Source organism: Marmota marmota, unplaced genomic scaffold, assembly GCF_001458135.2.
Source record: "Marmota marmota marmota unplaced genomic scaffold, marMar, whole genome shotgun sequence".
Classification (NCBI taxonomy): Eukaryota; Metazoa; Chordata; class Mammalia; order Rodentia; family Sciuridae; genus Marmota; species Marmota marmota.
This window is the reverse complement of record NW_025999942.1, coordinates 4,578,659-4,605,388: the sequence shown is the minus strand read 5'-3', so window position 1 is coordinate 4,605,388 and position 26,730 is coordinate 4,578,659. Positions and strand designations below refer to the sequence as shown.

General features: G+C 35.6%; 1 protein-coding gene and 1 non-coding gene across 5 annotated transcripts in view; both read right to left on the bottom strand.

The window, feature by feature from the left end:
- Tbc1d4 (TBC1 domain family member 4) overlaps nucleotides 1–26,730 on the bottom strand; it is a 194,326-nt gene that overhangs the window by 148,162 nt on the left and 19,434 nt on the right. Inside the window, exon 1 of one of the 4 annotated variants that reach the window (XM_048801299.1) lies at nucleotides 19,299–20,487. The exons of the other annotated variants lie outside the window; for them this stretch is intronic. The gene's annotated coding sequence lies outside the window, so the exon portion shown is untranslated. Of the gene's footprint in view, nucleotides 1–19,298; nucleotides 20,488–26,730 lie in introns of those variants that run through there. 4 annotated transcript variants of the gene reach the window in all.
- Trnaa-cgc lies at nucleotides 20,217–20,290 on the bottom strand. The gene has a single exon. It is a non-coding gene; the product is annotated as a tRNA-Ala (tRNA).

The following is a 26,730-nucleotide window of genomic DNA, read 5'->3' as shown; positions in this document are numbered from 1 at the left end:
ACTATAAGAGATTATCTAGAAATTATAACTGGTATAACTCAGTAGCTGATAGGTAGATGGGAGTGATATTACATACAAATTAATACTATGAACAATCTGAGTTTTGCCTATTTCCATCCAATTTCATTCTTGAGAACTAAGAGGAAACAGGTGTCACGAATTTATCAAGTATATGAGTAAAAGGATCATAGAAAACTTTTTTGTACATTTTTTTTGCCTTCTAAATTTTCTTAACGATCAAATTTAGTCAAGAACTGTAATGATAAAAGTAAATAGAAGGAATTTGATATTGCGGTCTGGTTGCTCAAGATCTTTGCTAAGAAACTATTTGCATATTGTTCAGAAGAAGGTAAATCATTACCTTGTCATTCAGTGAATTCAACAAATATCTACTGGTACCTACAGTATGCCTGAATATGTACCTGTATTAAGGATTTCTAGGACTCTAATATGAGACATATAATTGTGCACAAATAAGTTTTAAAATGATGTGTTACATATTAAAAAAGAAATATTGAAAACTATGAAAAAAGAAGCCTCCGTCCAGTCTAAAGGTTAAGAAGGATTCAATTTGCTTGAACTGAGCCTAGAGGGGTGAATAAAACTTAGGTAACTAAAATAAAAATGAGAAGGAAGATTCCAGGCCAAGTTTATACTCTTTGGTGAAAAGTAGCAATTATCCAACTCAAACTAGTTTAAGCAAAGAAAGAGCTGGCTTCACGGACAGGAGGAAACATCACCCTTCCAGTTCTGTGACCAGAAAATGGGCTAAAAGGTGAAGTATCCAGGGAAGAGTTCTACCTGGTCTGGCTCGTCCCTGAAGTAAGCTGAAACCAAGGGGTAAAAGGACTGCCCAGGTGAAGTTCTATGTCCCCAGAAACCTGGTAGGACGATGACTGAAAACTTTACAGAAAACTCCATGTTCTGAGGCAGTGGTTTCCTGTAGCAGACTTTGGTTCTGAGCAGACAAAACAATAATAGCCACACACAACAGGAATGTCAACAACCACGCAAAGAATGAAACCTTGGGTGAAGCAGACAGGCACATTAAGGATTACAAAGAGGACACAGTGACCAGCAACCTACTGGCACTGACGGAAGGTAAGAATTGGGAAGGTGAGAATTGGGAAGTGTGGCAGTTGGAAACAGCACTGAGAAAGTCATTCTGATGTGCAGTTAATACTTAAGCAGAGTAACTATTCACAGGTAAAGAAGCAGAAAAGGGCTGGGTGTGGTGGCGCTTACCTGTAATCTCAGCAAGGTGGGAGGCTGAGGCAGGAGGATCTCAAGTTCAAGGCCAGTCTAAGCAACTTAGCAAGGTCCTAAGCAACTTGGCAAGATGCTATCTCAAAATTTAAAAATTAAAAGGTCTGGGGATGTGGCTCAGTGGTTAAACACCCATGGGTTCAGTACCCAGTACCCAAAAAAAAAAAAAAGGTAGAAAAGGGGGACTGATATTTTTAAATGCCTGATATACTTTATCCTAATAACCATAAGTATCATTTTCTTCATATTACAGATAAGTAGACTTAGACTGCAGATTCAAACAGCTTGAAAAGTCCCCATCTTACCATGGTGCCCGTGTGCTTTGCTTGCTGCCTTTCATAAGAGTAGAAAAAAGAAGAGGGGGATGGAATACCATGCAGAAGCACCTCCTTACCAAGGCTCACTGCCTCAATCCTCACCCATCCTTCCCTGCCATTCAGTAAATACCAAGTACCTGCTCTGCTTGAGCCTTTTTCCCTCTCATGCCGTGGCACCCAGCCATGTACTGTCACCCATTCCTGAGACCCCACTATGGCTATAGCAGCAAGCCTTGGTCTTGTTTTCTCCCACACTCCTGTACACTTTTCCAAAAGGTTCCCTGTACCCTGCTGCCATGCCGTGGAATACTCTCATGAGGTGTGCAAGTGGGGTCTTTTAAAAGGACTCGTTGCCACTCCTGCCTTCACAGATCAGTTTGAAGTATCGACACAGTATTAAGTCACAGAATAAAAACCATCTACTTTCCCTTTGTCAAGGAATGAAAATACAACCTGCTTTTCCCTATTACAAATGTTGAAGCATGTGTTTGTTAGATAAAAACCAAAGAATACTAGTTAACTTGTTAAATAAATCACCTATGGAATAAACAGATCTTTCCTAACACACTTGATTCATCTATTAGACTGCCTCTAAGACTTACATGACACCAAATTGTCTTGATTCATACAAAAAATAAAAAGAGCCTCAATAATAAATTGAACTGCTTCAGGCGGATAACTAAACATATTTCATACACTGGGTTTTTAAATGTTTTGATAATGTAGACTCAGCCTAACAAGAAATATAATTTGCATATTTTAATATCTGTAGAACAGGGGCTGGGGATGTGGCTCAAGTGGTAGCGCGCTCGACTGGCATGCATGCAGCCCGGGTTCGATCCTCAGCACCACATACAAACAAAGATGTTGTGTCTGCCGAAAACTAAAAAATAAATATTAAAAATTCTCTCTCTCTCTCTCTCTCTCTCTCTCTTAAAAAAAAATCTGTAAAACAAAAAGAGTTTTGAGAATTTCACAGATCTAAAAGTGGTTGCTTGCATTGCTTCTAATAAAAATTCAACTATACACAAAATTACAATTTAAAAAATTCTGATATGTGATATAATTATGTGATATATGTAATATAATTAAATGATCTTGAATAGAGATAACATTATTCATTCAGGAAAACTTCAAGAGAAGACTTGATCAGTAATAATTCTTTGTAACAGAGTTTTCTAATTTAATCTTTACAATTTTTAAATAGTAGATATTTAAATGCTAAGACAAGCAATAATCTTTATCATGGGACATCATGTTGTTTCTGTTTCTTCCTTTAAAAAGATAAGATTAAAGTCAGAGGCATAGTTCAGTTGTAGAGCACGTGTTTAGTAAGCACAGGCCAAATTTAATCCCTAACACCACCAAAAACTAAAATCAAATTTTAAATATGGGATTAAATAAAGCAACCCAATGCAACCAGTTTGAACATGCCACAGAAGACAGCTCTACTCTCTTTCTTCTTGTGCATCTGCACATCTGTGTGAAGCTGCCAGCACTGAGGCTGACACTCAGGAGGCCTTGATATGCGATCAGGACACTAAGCAAGGGGAACTAAGAAAGCAGCTAGTTTGATCAAACATTTTGTTATCTCCAGGGAGATGAAGCAAATAAGTAAATATGTCAAGGATAATGGGAAAACAGGTTTCTCACTGATAAAACAGGTAGTAACAAATTAAAACAGGAGTCTAGGGACAGCCTAAAAATTCCTGTTCAAAAATAACTGGTACTCTGCAAAAATTAAAGAGAAGACTAAGAAAACTTTCAGATTAAAAAAGACTTAGACAAAATAAATAAGTGGACTGGACACAAATCCTGGAATGAAAAAAGGTATTGGAGAAATCACTAGTGCCGGGCTCAGTAGTGCATGCCTGTAAGCCCAGCAGCTTGGGAGGCTGAAGCAGGAGGATCACAAGTTCAAAGTCGGCTCAGCAACAGTAAGGCACTAAGCAACTCAGTGAGACCCTGTCTCTAAATAAAATACAAAATAGGGCTGGGGATGTGGCTCAGTGGTCAAGTATCCCTGCATGTATCCCTGGTACCAAAAAAAAAAAAAATCACTGGTGAAATGTGAATAGGTCAGTGATTAAATGATAATAATAGATTGATATTTATTACCTGATTGTGAGGTAGCATTATGGTTATCTAACAATGTCTTTGTTTTAATGAAAACCTAATTAAATATTAAAGGGGAAGCAGGCATTATGTCTGCAACTTATTTTCAAAGAGTTCAAAAATTTATAGTAACGTAGAAATATATTGCAAGAGAATTACAAAGCAAATTTGGCAACATTAACAAATGTGAAATGAGAGCCAAGGGAGTATAAACGTTCTTTGCACCATTCTTTCAATGTTTCTAAATAAATCTTATCTTGTTTTAAAACAAAAAGGTTTTTTAAAGCTACTTTAGTTGTCTATGGTATACACATTGCCTGCGTTCAGTAGAATTCTTCCCATAGAGCTAAATTCTTTGAAGTGATATTCTCTTTATACATAATTTTTTAAAAATGTGAGGTTATTTCTAGCTTCTCCAGAGATCTCAAATATAGAACTTCTTTAATTTGATTCACTGAAAAGTAGCTGATGTCCTGAAAAGTTTGGCAGTTCTCCAGTGGCTGACTGTCAGAGAATAGTTAACTCACCAGTAGCAGCTAATTCCCCTATAAAACTGAGCAGGCTGTTAAGTGGCCTGACTCTCCCAGTGAGAAGGTGCTGATATTCACCATGAACTACTTGAACATGCACTACTTCTTGCTGATTGCCATTAGAGGGCTGCCTAAGGGGCAGAGTTGTGCTTGCTATTACTAATAAGCCTATTTTTAAAATCCCTTCTGAAAACATGTAGGGAAAAGATATCTACAATTGTTACAATCGAGGAAATTGTTCTTAGCCTAGAAGAGAGTCAAAAAGTTAAACAAACATGGCAAAAAGAAAATGCAGATTCTCCTATCACACTCCAATTTTCCAATATCATAAACTTTTTTCTACTGCTAGACTTGATAATTAAAATGATGGTGAACTGCCCTTTCAAAGGACAACTTCCACCTTTTGAATTCTCACAGTCAAGGATTCCTCTTGAAGCACAACACCTTCTGCATATCCCATTAGATTTTCCTTGTAATTCCTAGAAAGTTCTGATAAAGAATAAAAGAAGCATCTCTATTAACCTAACCATGGTTAATAAAAACACATAAACACACTCCAAGTGATTCGTTTGAGAAATACTTATGTCCAATATCCTCCAAAAAGATTTCATTACTATGCCTTTGAACGTCAGTTGCTCCTAAGATAACCATCTTAACAAAAGCCTAAAAGTCACTTGCAAATGCCTAAGGACAAAAGAAAAAAGAGTTCTATCCAAGATGTACAAAAAGGGGCAATCCGGTCCATGTCCTTCAAGGCACTTGTCCTTTTAGGAAGTACAACCAGCAATTTACATCCAAATTCTGTAACCATGGTATATCCAAGAGAACACACAAATCCATAGCATTTGAAATTTCAGATCACACATAGTACAACATTACAAAAAGCTTTTATGATATTATGACTTTTCATCCTGAAAATCAGTGTGTCCCTTTACTTCTCCTTTGTAGCAGTTTATGTTACCCTCATATACTACAAGTAAAACATGATTAATCCACACCCCTGTGACTCACATTTTAGAAAAGCTAAACAGTTTCCTACATTTATGTAAAAAGAGCACATGAGATAAAAGTATTTATAGAGCTGAGAATATAACTCAGGGTAGAGTGCTTGTCTAGTATGCCCAAGGCCCTGGGTTTGATCACCAGTATAAAAAGAAAAAAAAAAAAGTATTTGCGGCTTAAGGGAAGTGGAAAGCTAGTTTTTTTAGTACCAAAAATGTTGCACAATAAGTGGATCAAATATTTTGAGAACAAATAACCTAGCTACTGCAGGTCAAGATGAGCTCAACCAACAGAACGAGCAAAGCTGCTGTTTGAAAATCTGTAAATATGTCCATCACTGAGAAATTATCCGGAAAAGTACTTTGCTCCTTATGCAAGAGGTAATTACATTTTCTTAGGGAGACCTTAAGCAAAATTTACCACATCTAAGTTTCATTAAGCTTTATACATGAATTTTCATTTCTACAATATTTATGCTGAATTCAATTCATTTAAGATCAAGAATTGTGACAAAATTCATAACCTTTACTTTTCACAATTCAAACTTAGTATTTTGTCATATGCCTGAATATGCTACTTACAATTCAACAAAACTAAGATACTGGATCTTTTCAACTTGTGTTCCTTCTCCAGTGCAAATCACACTGCTCACTCAAAGATATTTTGTTAATTATACAAAATAATGAGGTTGTCTGAAATGGAGAGTAATTTTACAGAAATTTTGAAGCACTGACTATATCCAAATCTTAGAGTAAGTATATAAAGTCCTCAATCTGGTTGGTTGGTTGGTTGGTTGGTTGGTTTTTTTCCTTTCAATTACTATTTCTGCTTTACTCTTTAGGAAAACATGAAGGTTTTCAATTAAGTTAAATCTGTATGATAGGCAGAATGATGAGCCTCCCCATAAAATGGTCCTATCCCTGACATATTATATGACTTTGTAGATGTAGATTATAAACCTTGAGGTGAGGCTATTACCCTAGATTTTCCCAGTGGACTTAATGTAATCAGAAGGGTCCTTATAAAGGAAAGTTGTGGCAAGAGGGTCAGAGAAGGAGATAATGACCACAGAAACAGATGTCAGAGTGACGCAATTGCTGGAAGGTAGCCATAAACCCAGGAATGCATGCAGCCTAGAGAAACTAGAAAAAGTAAGAACAGATTCTCCCCTGGAGCAGCCAGAAGGAAAGCAGTCCTGCCAACACCTTGCCTTTAGCTCTGTAAGACCTATTTCAGATAAATGACCTCCATAACTGTAAGGTAATAAATAAATTTGTGTAGTTTTAGATTTGTAGTAATTTGTTGCAGCAGCAATAGTCAATTTTACTAGTTACAACTATAAAGTGAGCCAATATAAAAATTAACCAGTATATATAAAATACCCAAAACTACTTAGAAAATAATATACTAAACATTAAAATTAACATCTAGCTTTGACAGTATCTTTTATTCTATTCTTAATGAACATAATAGTCCTACAGGAGTCTGAGGACAGCACACAATCATTAGGTAAGCATTTTTTTAATTCTGTGTCATAGATACTGGCAATTAAAAGATGAATAATATAAACATATCAAGGTGGAAATCACCTTTAAGAGCTTCCAGAGAGATATACAAGTGATTTAGCAGTTACCATAATGTGATACATGATGTAACTGGAGAAAAAAATTGAAAGACATTTCAACTGGGGGAGGAAAGTACACAAGTGAAATACCAAACTCTTCAAATGGGGATAGATACCTGGAGAAGTACCAGGATACACTGAGCCAGGTCCTATCATGAAGCAAGCAATAAGCCATGCACAAAACTAAACGTCACCCTTCAAGGAATAAAAAGGAAGGGGCAGGGGGCATTAAGCAATGGAGTAGCTGATACACATCTAGGAGGAAAAAATACTGGGTGGTGATATGAAGACTAGAATGAAAGTAAAAGAACACACATTTTGGAATGTGTCCTAATTATTTTATCAACTGTTGGGAGTAGCCTGACCTGAATGCAGCCATCTTGAGTCATAACCATGACTGCTTTGAGTAACCTTCATGGGTTTTCCAGCATAGATTGCCAGTATAAATAAATGAAACCATTAACGTGGTATAGGGAACTTGACCACAGGACCCTGGCACCATCAGACCCAGTAATATGGTTGACATCTTTGATATTAGCTTGAGATAAGCCAGGTACATTGAAGCTCAGATGAAGTCACTTTTGTCCTATCTACTTTATAAGACCCCTTCCTTCTGACTCAAACAGCAGGGATCCACTGGACTTGCTACCACCTAAGACATGCTTTGGACTTAGGTTCCCCCAATAAATTGCACTTTGTACAATCGTGGATGTGTAGGCTTCTTTCTTCAGTCTCACAGCACCTTGCACTCTGTTCTCAGACACTGGGCCTGGATGTTTTGGAACACCGCTATGCCTTAATATGTATTCACATTCAGTGATTTTTTTTTTTTAAATCAGGCAGGTGCTATGTAAAATCCTAGGTGATAAAAAAGAGAACAAAACATGATGCACACCTTTGAAATATAGTAGTAGAACTGTATATATAATGTGCAAAATGAAAGCAGCTATCTCTACTTCAGGAGACTCTTCTAGAAATCATACTTTTAAAAGTAGGTACCAAATTTATACCATAAGAAAACAAAAAAAAAATATGTATGCACTTTTCAAAAATGAAATCTAATAAACTTTAAAATAATAAAAGTGGAAGAAATTACATTCTTCAGGAAAAAAGGATTCAAAATCCTTTTCCCCATAGGTACCTTAAAAGCATTATATCTTTAGTATCTATAAAAAGATGAAAAATATTTTTCATAGCCCATGAACTACACATGGACTATATCCAGCAGCTAGTTTGTTGAGAAACAAAGCAGTAATAACACTGAACCAATTTAAAACTGCCAAACCAGAACTAGATCAGTAAACACAGAAACAGAATGGCATCTCTATAGCCTTCCCAAAACCTGCCAGAAAAATCAGTCATGTCATTCTTGCTCCCACTGTGGTCTTTCCCCTGAATTACAGCAGCCAAGAAAACTGATCTATACTATAGCTTAACATGCATGTGTCTGTCTCATCCATAAGAACACAAAGTAGATCCTCACCCCTCTTTATATCTAATGGTATGGTTTAGCTATCCGCCAATATTATGCTCACTGAATTCAGGGGAACTAAGGTAAATGAACTTAATTAACAATGGCAATTTAAAATTCCCATTTCACAGTTACTCCTATGTTGGTTTCAGAAAATATCTGAACAATTTATATTGTTCATAATATATACTATGCATGTACTGTTTTTTTTTTTTACTTCCTCAATTATACAGGGGAAGCTTAAAACAAAAATGTTAGGTTTCAGAAAAGAGGAAGTAGACTTTAGTTCTCAGCACAGATCTTCAGATTTAACCTCTCAAAACCTGCTTTTGTGTTTATGAAATAGCACTATTATAAAAGTGACCCACAGAAATCATCTTAGAACTTTTAAAAATGTTCAACAGAGAACCTAACAAAGAATCAGTGTTCATACATGCTACTCATAGCTCTTATGATTATCAAGGTTATTATTAAGATCCTAATGACCTTGATCACTACATTATATACATGTATTGAAATATACTGTACTCCATAAGTATGATTTGATGTATAAATTAAAAAGAAAAAATCTAAATTAAAAAAAAAATCTCCTAATTATCAACAATAACAAAACAGAGCAATGCTATGCTATGGTTACTCCAAAATAAAAAATAAGTCAAAAATCACTTTAATTTGGTTCTGGAATAATGTAATCTAAAACTAGCACATTTGAATGGGACTGATTGGGGACTTCAAAAATGAAGAAAAAACTGTGAAGGGGGCTCAGAAAACAGACTAGGTTCCAGGAATTGCCTTGGCTGGGAACTCTTCTCTGGGCCTACTCTATGCTAAAAATAGTTTCACCACTCTGCCTGATGAAAGGCTTTGATAGCCTGCTACATGTATCATTGCTCTGTTTATTTTGTGAAGTTTATCTTAGCTCTTCAGGGCTTAGATAAGTAATTAGTTACTTCAGTTCAAAGGCCCCTACTTGGATGCAGGCAGGTAGAAATGTGAAAGCAAACAGTGGCTACAGTATGTCAATGACAATTAACTGTATAGACCTTTTCCCTCTTGAAGTTAGCCATCGAGAACAAAAGGCAAGTCCACCGTAATCCCAGAGACACAGGAGGCTGAGGCAAGAGGATCACAAATTTGAGCGTAGCTTTGGCAACTTAGCAAAGCCCTGAGCAACTTAGCAAGACCCTGTCTCAAAATAAAAAATAAAAGGGGCTGGGAATGTGGCTCAGTGGTTAAGCATTCCTGGGTTAAATCGAGAAGTGTTGTACGAGGGGAGAAAGAAAGAAAGAGAGGCAAGAGGATATACTGGGGAATGATATTAGCCAAATTATACGGTTATAGTGTGTGCATGTATCCCATCATTATGTACAACTATAATACACCAATAAAAAGAATAAGAGGAGGGGCTGGGGCTGGAGCTCAGAGGTAGCGCACTTGCCTGGCATGTGTGAGGCACTGGGTTCGATTCTCAGTACCACATATAAATAAATAAATAAGATCTATCCATAATTAAAAAAAAATTTAAATAAGACAAAAAAGGACAAAAGGCAGAATTTGTCACAGAGTTTCTAAAGTTTACTATAGGAAAATAAAAATATCCCAGACCCACAAAGATGGCTAGACATGCCAGATATCTGGTTTCTAATCAGAGAATGTTTGTGTTTGCCACATGAACTTGATAAGAGTTCTGTATTTTGATTATACAGTAATCATCTGCAAAAACTCAATAGACCATTATACAAAAACATAATTATACATAAATTAAAATACACTGCCAGATGTGAACAAATCAAGCAAATTGTTGCACAAGTTCTCATCTGAATGTGTCCAGAATATGAGAGCTGGGTTTCCTATTAGAACAGAGCACCAATCAAATACCACCTTCCAGACCCTTCCAGAGCTAAAGTCACCTCTGAGAGAATAGCTTGGGACTGGCCCACCTTCTTTTCTTCCACATCAGTGATTCTCAATGAGGGAAAAGGAAGAATGTCAATCCAAATCACAAAAAGTTTTTCCACCTAAATTTGCTTTCCTTCACCCTGAAACTAGACTCTCTTCATAGTATCATTCCTGTATCAGAGAACAGAATCAGAACAGAGAAAAATAAATGTCATTTCTCAATTTTACATCATTTTTGTAAAATTTTAAATAATCTCTATATTGTACTTGAAAAACCAACATCTTAAAATATGTAGAACACATTTCCTTGTCTGTGCGGCATACTAGAGGTAAAGTATTGTCCCCAGTATGAATTGACTATTGACCTTGAGTGTTATTTTCTCATTTGACCCAAAATAATAAAATCTGCTTTTTTTTAAGTTTTCCTCAGAAACCACAGCAAGGATCCAATGAGATAACATATGCAAAATGCCTTGTAAACTGTGAAATTTTCCACAAATGTAAGGTCCTATAGCACTGAAATTAACATTTATCCAGAGTAGCATTTGGCAATGCCAATATTCATTTCATCCAATTTGCTGTTACTGGTATAAAAGAAAAAAATTGGATTGGTTATCTTACAGTTTACCCACACACAACATAGACTAATGATAGAAAATGTTTCAAGTCTAAATGGAATTTACCACTCACTACTTCCTTAAAAAATGTAAACAGATAAAAGAGTTGTGAAATATGACTACATAACACTTCACAATCTAGTTAGATTATAATTGATTCAATGGGCCTGAGTCAGAGCACAGAAATCTTTGAAGTTTTTCTGGGAATTCTAAGTTACAGTTGCTTTGGGAACAAAACACTTCAGTTGACTCTCCTGCATATAATCACTTTCCTTAACTAAAACCAGATAGCCATACATTGCAAGATATATTCAAAATATAGAGATATAATAGGTGGGAAAAATGTGCATTTTGGAAATAAATGAAATATAGGTAAATTGCAGATACCCACCTTTATTTTAGGGTAACCCACACCACTAGGGGGCACCCAATTTAGTAGTGCAGTAGCTGTACATGGACAGTCTACACACCTCTGGGCATTTCTGATTTTTAAAATAAATTAGAAATAACCAGATCAGGTTACTATAAGTTTTGTTTGTTTTGTTTTGTTCAGAACTCACTACAATACATTATGTTGATTATCATCAACATAAATGATCCGTCAAAATATCAGGACTAGTTGATCAGTTTTTAAAGGTTTTCTAAACTCAAATTGTTCTCAGTCCAGGTACCTATGATGGGACAAAATCATCTCACTCCTATTATTTCATCTTTGAAGCAAGGCAATTGAAGTAGGCTATTCCTAAAGTTACTTCTGGTTTTAAATTCTACTTCTACTACTAATGTTCTGAAATGGCTTGTTACATGCACACTTGATACCTGTATTCTTTCTACCTCCAAAAAACATGTAAGCCAAGGATCTTCAGTAACTTCCCAGGATGTTCACCCATATGGCCCAGTGCAATCCTAAGCTAGACCTCTACCCAGGTAGCACTGGACTTTTCTTCCACCACTCATACTGCCACCTAGGATGCTCTCATCTTGGGACCTGGGACCTCTCATCATGTCCCTTCCCTTCTCAGAATATTCCAGAACCCTTGATCGCAGTCTCAGTAGTGAAACAGAGAATGCAAACATCTACTGCTAACCCATAACTTTACTACTCTTCCAGCTCCTTCAACAATATTGTCATTTCCTATAGCAAATGTCTTCTGACTGAAAAAGTCAGAATAGTATCTATTCCCCACAATAATTTCTAAATATCATTCAGTTTATATTATTTGTGCATTCAAACAAAACAATACAAAACGAATTACTTTGTTAATTTGTAATCCCCAAAATGCCAGGGCACTATTGTACCACTGCTCATCCACTCTTAAAGAACTGCACTAAAACTATTTATTATATTAAAATAATTTATGATATATAGATACATGTTGATATCATATATAGTAAAAATAATGTAATTGACATTTAATTATAATCATATAATATATATATATGTGTATATATATATATATATATATATATATATATATATATATATATAATACAGTTCAAATGTGTGAATGTATACACACTAACTCTTCTCGTTGTGTGTGTGTGCACTGCACGAGCTATATTATGATTTTCACATTTTAGGAGTTAATAAATTGAAGCAACTTGTGCAGAATTTCACATAATCTGCTATGTTTAATTTTGTAAAGGGGGGTGAGGATTGCTAAAGATTATTACTTTCTAAAGTATGACCTGGGGAAGTGTTTCAGATCCATTGGGGAAAAGTGTGAATATGCTTTCTCACTACCAAAACAGTGTGTTTCTTGCAAAAAATCCCACTATTTCACGTGCCCTTTAGCTTAGATTTTTTAGGACATCTATTCAGGCCCACACCATAAAAAAAATACTAATTTTAATTTATATTTTCATTCTAAAAGGAAAATACTATCTAAAACATACAAATTTTGACATAAATGCAATCTAACATTGCAGTCAACTTGAAAGAAAGAATCCCAACTGATTCATTCATTTATTCAATGAACTATTATTTCACATTTACTTCATGACATGCCCTGTAGGAGGCAGTGAGGCAGCAGCAATACAATGACTAAAAGAGTCCCCATAGGGGATATTTACACAGTCTCAAACTATCATCCCACAGTTTATTAATTACAAAGGAGAAAAGAAAAGTTATCTTTAGATGAAATGATCTAGAAAATACCATCTTAATCTGGTTATCGAAGATATAATGAAATGGAAAGAACATAACCTCATTCATGAAACATTCTTTGACATTATGTTTAACCTGAAGTTAACAGGAAATACAACCAGACAAAACCCGACTACCCAGCACTCTAAGAAAACTGGCCTTTACGTTTCAAACCTATCAATATTATGGAAGATAAAAAACAGCCAGGGGCTGTGATAGAATGCTTGCCCAGCATGCAAGAGGGGCTAAATTTAATCCCCAGCACTACAAAACAAAGCAGCCAGTGACTTTGTCTAGATTAAAGAAGACTAAAGAGACATGACAACCAGATGTAAGGCAAGATTCTCATTAGAATCCTGGATTAGGAAAAGGAAAGAAAAACAGCTACAAAGGACATGTCTGAAACAATTGGGAAAATCTGAACACAGACTACATATCAGAAAATTTTATTATGTCAACATTAAATTTCTTTTAGTTTATTTATTTGTTCTAATCAGTTATACATGATTACAGCAGAATGCTCTTAGATTCATTGTACACAAATAGAGCACAGTTTTTTACTTCTCTGGTTGTACCCAAAGTAGGGTCACAGCATTTGTTCAATCATACATGTACCTAGGGTAATGATATCCGTCTCATTCTACCATCTTTCCTACCCCCAGTCCCCCTCTGTACTTCCCTTTTGCCCCCTCCAAAGTTTCTCCAATCATCCAATACTCACTTCCCATTATGGATTAGCATCCACTTATCAGACAAAACATTTGGGTTTTGGGGATTGGCTTACTTTGCTTAGCATGATATTTCTAACTCCATCCATTTACCTGCAAATGCCATAATTTTATTCTCTTTTATTGCTGAGTAACATTCAATTTTGTATATTTCTTTGTCCACTCATCTACTGAAGAGTATCTAGGTTGCCTCCACAGTTTGACTATAGTGCATTGTGCTGCTATGAACATGATGTGGCTGCATAATGGTAGTATGCTGTTTTTAAGTCCTTTGGGTATAGACCAAGGAGTGGGATAGCTGAGTCAAATGGTGGTTCCATTCCAAGTTTTCTAAGGAATCTTCATACTGCTTTCCAGATTGGCTGCACCAATTTGCAGTCCCACTAGCAATGCATGAGTGTGTCTTTCCCCCACATCCTTGCCAACACAACACTTATTGTTGTTTGTATTCTTGATAACTGCCATTCTGACTGGCATGAAATGAAATTTTAGAGTAGTTTTGATTTGCATTTCTCTAATTACTGAAGATGTTGAAGATTTTTTCATATATTTGTTGGTCAATTGTGTATCTTCTGAGAAGTGTCTGGTCAGTTCCTTAGCCCATTTATTGATTTTTTTTTTTTTTGGTGTTAAATTTTTTGAGTTTTTTATATATCCTGAAGATTAGTGCTCTATCTGACATGCATGTAACAAAAATTTGCTTCCAAAATGTAGGCTCTGTGTTTACCTCATTGATTGTTTCTTTTGCTGAGAAGAAGCTTTTTAGTTTGAATCCACCTCATTTATTGATTCTTGATTTTATTTTTTGTGTTTTAGGAGTCTTGTTAAGGAAGTCAGGGCCTAATCTGACATGATGAATATTTGGGCCTACTTTTTCCTCTATTAGATGCAGGGCCTCTGTTCTAATTCCTAGGTCCTTGATCCACTTTGAGTTGATTTTTGTGCATGGTGAGAAATAGGGGTTTGGTTTTTAAATTTCTTAACTATAATACTGTTGCAGTGATTATGGAATGAATGAAAATGTCCTCATTTTAGAAAAATGCATACTTAATATCATGTCTGTAACTTTCAAGTTGTTCCACATTTAATAAAGTTGATAATGCAGATGTCTCAAAATGTTAACAACTGGTGAACCTACATGGAAAAAATACTATCTCCATTTTTCCATCTTTCGTAGACTTGAAATATTTGAAAGTTAAAATTGGGGGGTAAAATATATAGAGATCTTGCCCATAGTTTATATAATCTGATGTCACTAAATATAAGCCATGGCTTTCAGCAACCACATCTAGAAAATCAAAGTAACAGTAAGAATTCTTGCAGGCGTAGTGGTGCACACCTCTAATCACAGCAGCTCCAAAAAGGCTAAGGCAGGAAGATCAGGAATTCAAAGCCAGCCTCAGCCTGAGCGAGACCCTATCTCTAAATAAAATATGAAAAGGGCTGAGATGTGACTCAGTAGTTAGATACCCCAGGGTTTAATCCCCAGTACCAAAAAAAAAAAATTGTGGTTTTTTTTTCTGCATTACATTAGAAGGCAGAGTAAAATGATTATATTCAGTGCTTCCAAATGTGCCATGAAACTGGAACTCTCATAAAATGCTGGTTGTACTATGAATCAGGAAAACCTTTAAGAAAAGCACTTGATAAGGAAAGGGATGGGGGAGAGAGGAAGGGAAGAAAAGGGAAAATAATAGTAAATCATATTGGCAAAATTATATTGTTATAGTGTGTGCATGTACAAATACGTAACAACAAATCCCAACATGATGTATAACCATAATGCACCAATAAAATTATGGGGGGGGGGGCAAAACTAAGGGGAAAAAAAGGCAACTTGAAAGCAGATGTATAAAATCACTAAAACTACCTGAATCCTACCATATTTCCACCATTGACAATAAATATACCAAATCTAATAAGTAATTTGTGCCTATAAACATCCTCTAGTTGTTTCTACATTTGCCATGCACCATGTCCATTGATTACGAGAAGTAAATTCTTTAATAAGTTGTAAATCTTTGTATAAACTGAGGCTTCATAATATCTATGCCTCATTGTATAAAAACGTAGAAAAGATTTTAGCTGTCAAGCTATGACATTCTCCTAATAAATACACAACATCCCCCCTGACTCAACCTGGCTCCCACCCCGTAGCAGGGGTTTCTACCTTAGCCACAAGGGCTCCTGCTGAAGGAAGCCTTCTCCAGCACCTCCTGACAACCTTACATTCTACCCATGTGTAATTTAAAAAAATAAATAATCTGACCTCCACTATTATGTATAACTACAATACACTAATAAAAACATTAAAAAAATCTGGACTAATTTGGGACCAAGCAAGGAAAGGTCAAATATTTATGGTTCTGCTATCTCTAAAATTTCTATCATTGCCTCACAGAATCATACTAGGCCCTTTGCTTTCACTGAAGGTTATTACAAAAAAAAAAAACATACTAAAAATGCTTCATTATATTCTGTGAAACTATAATTGCTCAATGTCACAAGTCCCAATTGAGAAATTTCATTTAGAACTGAGGGTCAAGAAAAACTCTTCTGAGGAGCTAGTATTCTCTCCTTTCAGATAATATCAGATGTAGTTTTATGTTCTGTTGTTGAAAGGCTAAAGAGTCAAACCTGATGTTGAATAAAAACTACATTAACACAGATTATATAGTAGCTTCCTTCATCTTTCTCTGGTTCTGAACATCCATCTATTTTATTAATAGCTTTTATTAGAAGCCACTCCCAAGCCCTTTTTAGAAAGAAGCACAGTATAAATAAGTTCTGTGAATAACCACAAACCCCATCATTACAAACAACTATAATGCACCAATAAAACATGAAAAAAAAAAACTATAGCATAATGATAAAAATGTTTTGGAACTAGATAGACGTGACAGTTGTACAACATTATGAATGTACCAAAAGAATAGGAGATTTTACTGAAAATAATGAATTCTATACTAGATGAATTTTACCTCAATTTTTTAAAAACAGCACAATATAACTTCAGCAAATAGCATATGGCTAGCAGTCACACAATCATTCAGTTCCTCTCATTTTCACTGTGGTGTGTGGAAAGAAAACTAATCTCTCCCCTGCCATCTGCACTGCCTCTCCCTTGCAATTACTTCTCGATGTTCTAGTATAATTTTCTATTGCTCAACTTATGTTAAAAATCCTTAAATGTTCTGTGAAGCCAATGGTTTCTACATCAGCCTTGTTTTTGGACTCCCAGAATGAATGCTTTCAAATGACATCCTTCATAGAAACTCAGTACATAAATAAAGTTCGTTGCTCTGGTTAAAGAAGTTGAGCAAGAGGCTTCAGACCTCAAGACACTTCCCCTGGACTCCACTTCAGTTTTCCCCATCATACCAACAGGCCACACAGAAAGGTGGAAACCCATACTTTACCAAGAGAAAAAGATTTCCATTTGACACTTCTAGATAACCACAACTCAATGTTATCTTATCTACTGTGATCCGGATAATTACCTCACTCCTCCACTTCACTCACATATCAGGGATTGAAGTCTTTAAAGATAGAGCTCAACCTCCTCCAGTTTCTTTTGGAGAAAAACGCTGTGATAATTTGTAACAACTTGTATGGAATGGTTATGCAATGGAATGTGGGTTAATATTTAATCATAAAAATTAACTGGCAGGTTCTTAGAAAACTATGAAATAAAAATGATTTTTCCATAAACCACAAACTCATTTTTATTGCTTTTACTGCTACAGTTAATAAAGGTTTCAAGTTATATTTCTTCATTTTTAATTGGTGTTTTAATTTAGCTTTGTCAACTAACATGACAAGTTTAGAAAGAAATGCATGTAGTTTCAGAAAGATATGTTCATATCATATGTTCACAGTTTCTGAACACATGGAGTTTTCATTAGTTAGGATAATTTTAATCATAAATTCTAGTATTGTGAAGGGAGTACAAAAAGAATCTAAATTCCTATTTCTGGGCAGACAACAGAATTTAATGAGTTATCTCAGGTGTTATACACAGATTATAAAACACTTGGAATATTGAGTTTACCTAGAAGGAAGAATAAACAAAAATATGTATATAACAAATGTAAGCAACTAACAAAAATACAGTCAAATCTCAAGTAGCCAGCATAATGAAAGCAGTCAAGAGAAAGAGAACATAAAACTAGTCAAGGTATGGTCACAAAGAGATTTACTTATTTGATATAATATCCTGCATGTAGGAATCAATTTACAGATGTTATCAAAAAAAAAATAAGACTAATTCAAGTACAACAGTTTAAACACCAGTCATTACTTGGCTTAACAAAAAAAAAGGCCAAATGTCAAAACAATCATATTATCAATGTCCTGACAAAAGTTTCCTCCCTCTCTCTCTCTCTCTCTCACTCTTTTTCTGTGTGAGAGTGTGTGTGTGTGTGTGTATAAATAAAACCTTAAATATATTTTGTAAACCTAAATATTCTACATTTAATATACTTAGTGTATAACAAATTTATTTAATGTATAGTTATGTAACTTAAAATATATTTAATATTTGTTTATATTTAATATAAATATATTTATATAATATATGCTATAAATGCACAAATTATAAGGTACATGTAAAACATACATAAATATTATATATGATATATATTTAATGTAATATGTTAAACATAAATATACATTTATACATATTCCAAAAAAGATTTAAAATATTTTCATATACATAGAGTGTGTGTGTGCTTTTTTTTTTTTGTGTGTGTGTGTGTGTGTGTGTGTGTATGTTTTAAGTTGGATAAAGACAGTCCTAGTTGTACGTTTCTAAGTAACAGGGAAAAATTTACCAATTCTTAAATATATCATTTGATTAAGTATAAATATATACAACATAATAGTTACCATTTAACAGAACACTTTTTATGAGCAGACACACTGTAAAACAACTTTATTTCTTCTCTAATAAGTAGATGCTATTAGCTCTATTATACAGACAAGAATAATGAGGCTTAAACAAGTGATTTATCCAAGCCACATAACTAATAGCACAGGAAAGTTCTGATCAAAAGCTCAATGTCCACAGCTTTCAAGTGATATATATATATATATATTTGTGCATATATAACTTATATAATTATATAATATTATGTGTGTGTGTGTGTGTGTGCGCGCGCGCGCATATAAATTGTAAGCCCCTAATAACACATACACTTTCAGGGGAACAGAGCATGTGAGATAAGGATTTGCCCAAGTTCCTGAGAGGTAACTGCTAAATCCCTATTTAGCAGTCAGGTAGCTGCTAATTTCCCTATTTATAGGTACCTTTGTATTCAGGGGCCCCCTGGAAGCACCTTTCATATTTTATGCTAATGAGGTGGCTCATAGTGGGTCCTAGACAATTTATAGACTGGCCATGCCAGAAAGACTAATCATGGGATTAGAGAGTGGGATTATTAATTACAGATCAGATCTACTTATGGGGAAAGGGGAAGGGGCTGAAACCCAAACTGGACTATCTACACAATAACTCAATGGATCACGCCAGTGTAATGAAAGCTCAATAAAAAACGCTAGACACTAAGGAACTTGTGAGCTTACCTGTTTGGTAAATACTCTGCGTACTATCAAAAATTGATGTTCCAGAGGTAAATCAGAGTATTGAACACAATGTTATATACTTGTAAGAAGAGGTCATAGTTACCAATTTCATCCTTTCCATTTGTAATTTCCTGGAAAAAAAGCCAGATAACATATCTGTGTGTGTGCATAAAACTTAAGTAAATGTCAAAGATTCTATAAAAAGGCTTACACTAAAGGGTTTGACACCTCTTTCTGAAATTATAAAGTAAATGAGTAGATCACATTAAAATTTGAGACATACATCTTTTCAGTAATGTTGCTACTATCTGCTGCAATATACCTCTAGAGGAAAATGAAATTCTGGGACCCTGCATAATAATGAACAGAAACAAGGGAAGCAATGCAAAAGAAATGAAAAAAAAACTATGGCCACTGTGATGTAAGAAAAGGGCTCAATAAATGCACATTTAATAAACCCATAAATGACCATTTTATGAAAATATTGGTATTGGTAGATTCTTTCCCAAAAAAAAGGGACCAAAATTTTAGAAAAATTATCTTCAAATGAATTAAAACTTTGGCTTGTGTGAATTTTACTGTTGGTCTCTCCAATATATCTAGAACAAATTAGTCACAACAAGTGATTCCTGAATTAATGAAATTTGGTGTCATATTGCTTTATGAACAGTATAAATAACATTTTTCGGTAAAATTTTGTTTGTTTTCAAGTATCCTTAAGCATTGAGCAGCACATCAGAGTGAAGCAGGGTACAAGATGATTCTAACTATTCTAATTCAAATCCCCTAAGAATTTCTAACCAGTAATATATTTCATGCCGTAGCCTTTATTATCAATACAATAATTTTATAATGAAAACTTAAATTTAGATGTTTTACTAATTCGTGTGTGTGTGTGTGTGTGTGTGTGCGCGCGCGCGCGCGCTGCTGGGGATTGAACCCAGGGCCTTGTGCATGCGAGACAAACACTCTACCAACTGAGCAACAGCCCCAACCCCTCGCTAATTCATATTTGTCTCTTCAATACTGCCAAACACTTAAGTTCCACTCAGACATATATAAGCCAAGTTATCCCATTTTCTAAAAGCAATATCAATTATAAGTACAGTAATATATATGCTTCCACCAAAGAAGAAAAATACGTCCTACTTTAAAAGATTTTTGTTTAATAATATTGAACAAATAATGTTTGGAATTTGCTAGTTGGCAATGTCAATAATAAGTAAAACAAAATGAAAATAAGAGGAATAATCTATGAAATAATCTTTTCCAACAAATCATTCTATAATCAATCTCCATTGTGATTTCAAAAAAGAGTCTACCATTCTTCATTGTCACTACTTACATTACTTAATAGGGTCCTTTTGGGGCTTTAATAAAAATATCGATACAAACGTCAACATTGACATTCCATTTTGAATTCCATTTTAAATTCTTACGAATCTACAGTACTTGAAAAAATACTGTTCACACTAAAACATTTTAAGTAAAAGATGCAACTGTATCCAACTCTAAACACAAGATTCCACCTTGCTAGATTTATTCAGTTTGCATAGAAAACATATAGGAGCTGCTAGACTTTATGAAGTAATAAGTAGCTTCAAATTGTAGACTGCTTTCCAACAGAATTTATGGGGAGGATTTTGGCATGTTAGTGCAAGAACAATTCTCTAGCTACAAACAAGCAAGACCTAACAAGAACCTGCAGGTGCCAGGTCCTTTTTCCCAGGGTTTATAATGATTTGATCTAAAGATATGTACTTTTTCCTTTAGAAAAATGACCTCTAAAATACTTTACATAACTACATTAGAAACACACTCACGTAGGTTTATAGGTGTCAGATTCCTCTATCTAAGCCAAGTTATTATTTCAAATATATTAAGTATTCTCTAGGAAAAATGCAAACATGAATATATAAATGTTCTACCTGGTTAAACATAAAGCTACCCCTTCATCTTATTCTTTAATTCGAAGAATATAGAGACTGTTTCTATATTAACTAGTCAAAATATCTGATTTGCCTTCCTTCCTATCATATCTTTCCAACTACAAGTCTCACTGGAATGGAGAAGTTCTCTTAATGAATCTTCCTATAAAAAAGCTGAGTTAACCTTATTTCCTACTACCTCTGTCAAACACATATGTCCTACGTGCCCCCAGCCCACTGACAACTGGGGGCATCCTCCATACACCAAAACATCTCCGTCCCAGAATTGAATCCTATGTTTTAAAGTCTACATTTGTCCCCATTCCTGCTTATATTCACTATACAGCTTATTATTTATTAAGTACAATATAAACTAATTAAGTATGAGTTCAAAATGAGGGGAAAATGGGTCTTACAGGACTAAGGCAAGTCACTAGAACTAATCAAGTATAAGCAACCTGTAATCTCAGAGGCTGGGGAAGCTGAGGCGGGAGGATCATAAGTTCAAAGCCAGCCTCAGCAAAGGCAAGGTGCTAAGCAACTCTGAGAGACTCTGTCTCTAAATAAAATACAAAATAGGGCTGGGGATGTGGCTCAGTGATCTAGTGCCCCTGAATTCAATTCCCAGTACCCCCCCCCCAAAAAAAAAAAAGTATAAGCAAAGTAGCCCATAAAATAAAATGAGAAAATTTATAAAAACATAAGATGATTTTATACTCAGAACAAATCAAAGTGTCTTTCCATTCTGCCTCCACTAAAGATACCTTCAAGGTGTGATGAAGTCACAAGAAGGAACAGACTCCACTTTCCCTAATGCACCCATGTGCAAAGAAAGGGTTTTGACCTGGACCTACCTAAAAAGACTAGCAAATGGCCGCCTTTAAATATTTAAGAAATATATCCTTTCTGGTACCCTACTTCACCCAAAGTAGTAACCAACCATCTGCCTATCTCAACTTGTCAACTAAAAGAATTCCTCTTCTCATACATGTGTACATGTGTACATATACACATGTATATTATTAGGCTTTTTATAGAGTATCTAATTTAAAACATCTGTATTATTTAAAAAATAAATAAAGTCTTTAAATCTGTTCACTACAAAGGGCCAAGCTCACATAAAGGCTTGAACATCAAAAGACCTTAGATTTCCTAAAGATACAAGAGCACTAACCATAACAGAAGACTGATAAAATTGGACTGCATTAAAATTAAGAACTTCTGTTTCTCAAAAGACAAAAGAGAATGAAAAGGCAAGCAGCAAACTAGAAGAATACATCCATAATACATATATTTTTAAAAGGACTCATGCATAAAATATAAAGAACTGCTTCACGTCAATAAGAAAAAGACAATCAATTTTATTAATGGGCACAAGATTGGAACAGGCACTTTGCAAGACAGAATATTCAAAAGGCCAATACGTTAGATGAAAAGGGGCTTTGCATGTCATTAGTTTTCTGGAAAATACAAACCCCCATGAGTTACACTTCCACAAGAATGGCTTACATGTAAAAACTGACATGACACACGAGGAAAGAGAGCGCTACTAGAACTGTCACACATTGCTGGTAGGAGCAGAAACTGTTTCAATACTCTAGAAGTTTGTTTGGCAGTATCTAGTAAGGCCAAGCAACACTGTTCTAAAAGCCAAATTTACTCAATGGATGACCATCCAATCCCTCTCCTAGGAACATACGCAAGAGAAATGATTACCTATATCCACCAAAAGATACATACACAAATGTCCCAAAATGGCTGTGTTAATGATAGCTAAAAATTTAAAATAACATAAAACCCATCTACATAAAAATGAATAACATCATTGTAATATACATATCACAAAAATAAAAAAGCACAAAATTCTGCGACATGCAACAATAAAACTCTATCTCCCAGAAAAAAAGTGTCGAGGAAAAGCAGTCACACACAAGAAAGTATATTGTATGATTCCACTTATAGAAAGTTCGGGCACAGGGCTGGGATTATGGCTCAGAGGTAGAGCTCCTGCCTAGGACAGGTGATGCCCTGGGTTCAATCCTCATCATCACATACAAACAAACAACAAAAAATAAATAAATAAAATAAAGGTTAAATTCTTTCAAAAAAAAAAAAGAAAGAAAGAAAGAAAAGAAAGTTTGGGCACAGGCAAAACTTAAGCTATCGTGACAGAAACTAGGATTATGATTTCTAAGGATGGAATGGGAATATACTGGGAGAGTACAGAAAGCAATTGGAGTGTTGACAATATTCTACATGTTAATAGGGAGAAGATCATTGTCTCACGAACTAATAACTAATTTATATTAATTAATACAGCCAGATCTTAGGGTTTCTCGACCTTTGTCCTATCCTATTTGGGGCCACATAATTCTTTGTGGGAGGCTGTCCTGGGCACTGTACAACAGTCCTCACTGCGCCTGGCTTCTCTACTCATTAGAGTCCTGTGGCACCCACAGTGCCAAAACAGTATGACAGCCGAAAGTGTCATACTTTTGACAAATGTCCCTTGGGAAATAAAATTACCCCTATTTGAAAATGCCTGTGTTAAACCACAGATCTAAATAGGAGGATATGGTAAACATTCCTTATGGCCTCTCAAAGTAGGAACCAGAGTACAATCAGGCTACAACTTAGAAATTGAGTACTACAATCCTTGACCTACAGGAAGGACTTAAAAGTCTTTAATTGGACACAGGCAATATTTAACTCAAGTTGCCTTATCAGAAGTAACTGAGATGCTTATAAACATGAATTCCTGGGTGCTTACCCTCGACAGATAATTTTAGTAGGTCTGAGGCAGGGCCTAGAAATCTCAATTGTCCAAAATGCACTCCAGGTTATTTTCATAAACAAGCAAATCTGAGAACAGTACTCTAAGACTGCTCTATTTAATGTGTACACCTTAGGCAGAAAACTTTCTGACTACATTGCATGACAAAAATCTCAATTCCACAAGCATAATTTTAAAAAAAGCTCTCTAGTGTGTGTAGACTTTAAAAAATAAAAGTCTATTAAAGCTGGAGTGATGAACATAGGAGTTGCCTGATACTGAAGGAAAAGTCACAGGAGTGGCTGTGTGCCCTCCTAGGGACCTGGGAAACTATGGAGTCACTGGATCTCACAGCCTTCCCTTCCACACCAAAGACCTTCGAAAGAGAAAGTACCTTGTAAATTTACACTGGGATCTTGTTTCTGATGTCCTTTTTTTTTTTGCCTCAACAATCTACTGACCTCCAACACTGCTCCTGTCAGGATCTGCCCCTGCTGCAATTCCCCATTTTCCCCAAGTTAACCTAATTACCAGCTCACTCATTTGGCACACCTGCTTCCACCAGCAGGCCCTGGGCTGGTCATGCTCTGTGATGGCTCCAATCCCAGCAGGAAGCTGATCATTTTTTCAGCAGCCTAGGGCAGGCAATGCCTTAGCTTCAAGGTCGTGTTCTTTTCACTAGTTCTTTGTGTTTTTATTCTCAACTGCTCTAGAAACCCTCTGCCTTTCCCTTCCCCCAACACTGACCTGACATCAGTTCATTCCCAATTTCCTGTTAGCTAATTTGATTCCTCATCTATTGCCTAACCTTTATCTTCTCTCTGCTTCTGACTGCCTGTCTGGCTTTGCTTTCTGTAGTTCCCTTACAAAGGTGCACCTTTAACGCCTAGCCCTACAATTTAATGATAACAACCCTAATAACAATAAATTGCTATTATGAGCACTTCCTTCAGGCATTGTGCTAAATGCTTTGCATGAGCAACCTCATTTCTTTTTCATAATTCTGTGAGATAGGTACTAATGTCTTTACAGATGAGGGAAAGAGACTGAAGATTAAGTAACTGGTTACTTCTCCCAGTTCTGACTAGACGGTTCTCTAGCACTGCTATGGTCTTGCTTTTCCTCCTCAAAGGACATGCTATTCTCTATCCCACTTCTTATCTCTCCTTTTCTATATAATATAACATCTTTCACCCGTTTCTCTATTGAGGACCTATCTGCTTCCTCTGTGCTCTTTCTTACAGTTAGTGGTACCATTCACTGTCTTTGATTATCTCACATTTTCCTTGTGTATCTCTTCTAACACAACATAAACCTCTAAGTCCAGGTCAAAAAATAAAAAACAAGATTAGATAGCTGCTATTATAAAGATATAAATAAGGGCACACAGTGGAAGAAGCACCTCTCAACAGGAGGATGGAGTGGTCCTAGTTCATTTCATGCTGCTATAGCAGAATAGCACATACTAGGTAATTTATAATGAACAGAAGTGTATTTGGTTCTCAGTTCCAAAGACCGTGAAGACCAAGACTGAGGGTCCAGCATCTGGTGAGGGCCTTCTTTCTACATTATAACATAGCAGACTGTACCATGGAGAGAGTAAGAGGAGGTTAAAGTGGTTCTTTTATGAGGAGACTACTCCTGAGAAAATAGCATTAATCCATTAAAGAAGGTGGCACCCTCAAGACCTAAATAGCTCAAAGGCCCACCTCCAAACACCTGCACTTTGGGAATCAAGGTTCCAACACATGAACTTCGAGGGACACATTAAACCACAGCAGGAAATGATATCAAAGAAGACTTTATATGGGGGAAAACTGATTTTTGACTGGGATTTGTAAAGATCAGAAGACCAGGATGGTGAATAAGAGGGCATTCCCAACAAAAAGACGTAATGGCTTAAAGAAAAAAGATCTAAAGACTGCATTTATTTGTTCCTCACCTCATTCTAGAAAGGACTGTAAGTGAAAGACTATCTGTACAGATAGAGATACAAGTGGCCAAGTGGGTATGAAGGACAGTGAGAAGTTCAGAGAGGCTGGAAAGAGGAGCTGAAGTTCAAGGTGAGGGAGAGAGAAGTAGAAAAACTCTCAAGCCATGATAAAGAGCTCAAGCATTCATTCCCTGAATAACTGCACTGGGCATAAGAAAAAAGAGAGACCAGGGCTGAAGCACATGGTTAAGCCAAATTCAGTCATGGATGACCTAAGAGTCTTCAGACTGCACACTAGCTTTCTACACCATTAAGCTGTACCCATTCATGAGTTTCCATGAATAACCACCATGATTTTCATCATCTTCTTCAATACTATCATGATCTCTGAAGCCACTAGCTCACAAAAGAGTGAATCGAATTATTCTACTGTATATTTGGAGGCCAATGCCATTGAGTGTCTGTCAGCAAAGCAATCAGCTTGAAATCAGTTATTTAACTATTCTTTTCCTTAAAGCTCTTAGAATCTACAACCCACAATGACATGAAAGAAATGCAAGTAACAGTTAAAAGATACTTAAAGCCACGTGTTTTGTTCCTCACCTCAATCTATAAAGGACTGCAAATGAGGGACATCTGTGGATTTCAATTTCACATTTTCTGTAGCTCCCATTTCCATATAAAATGGAACTATAAATTTCTTTAATAATACAGCTTTAAAAAAATCACTAGGTGCTAAAACTTTTCTGCTTTACCAAAGAAGTTCTTTCCAAGCGGCATAATTACATTTCTAAGCAA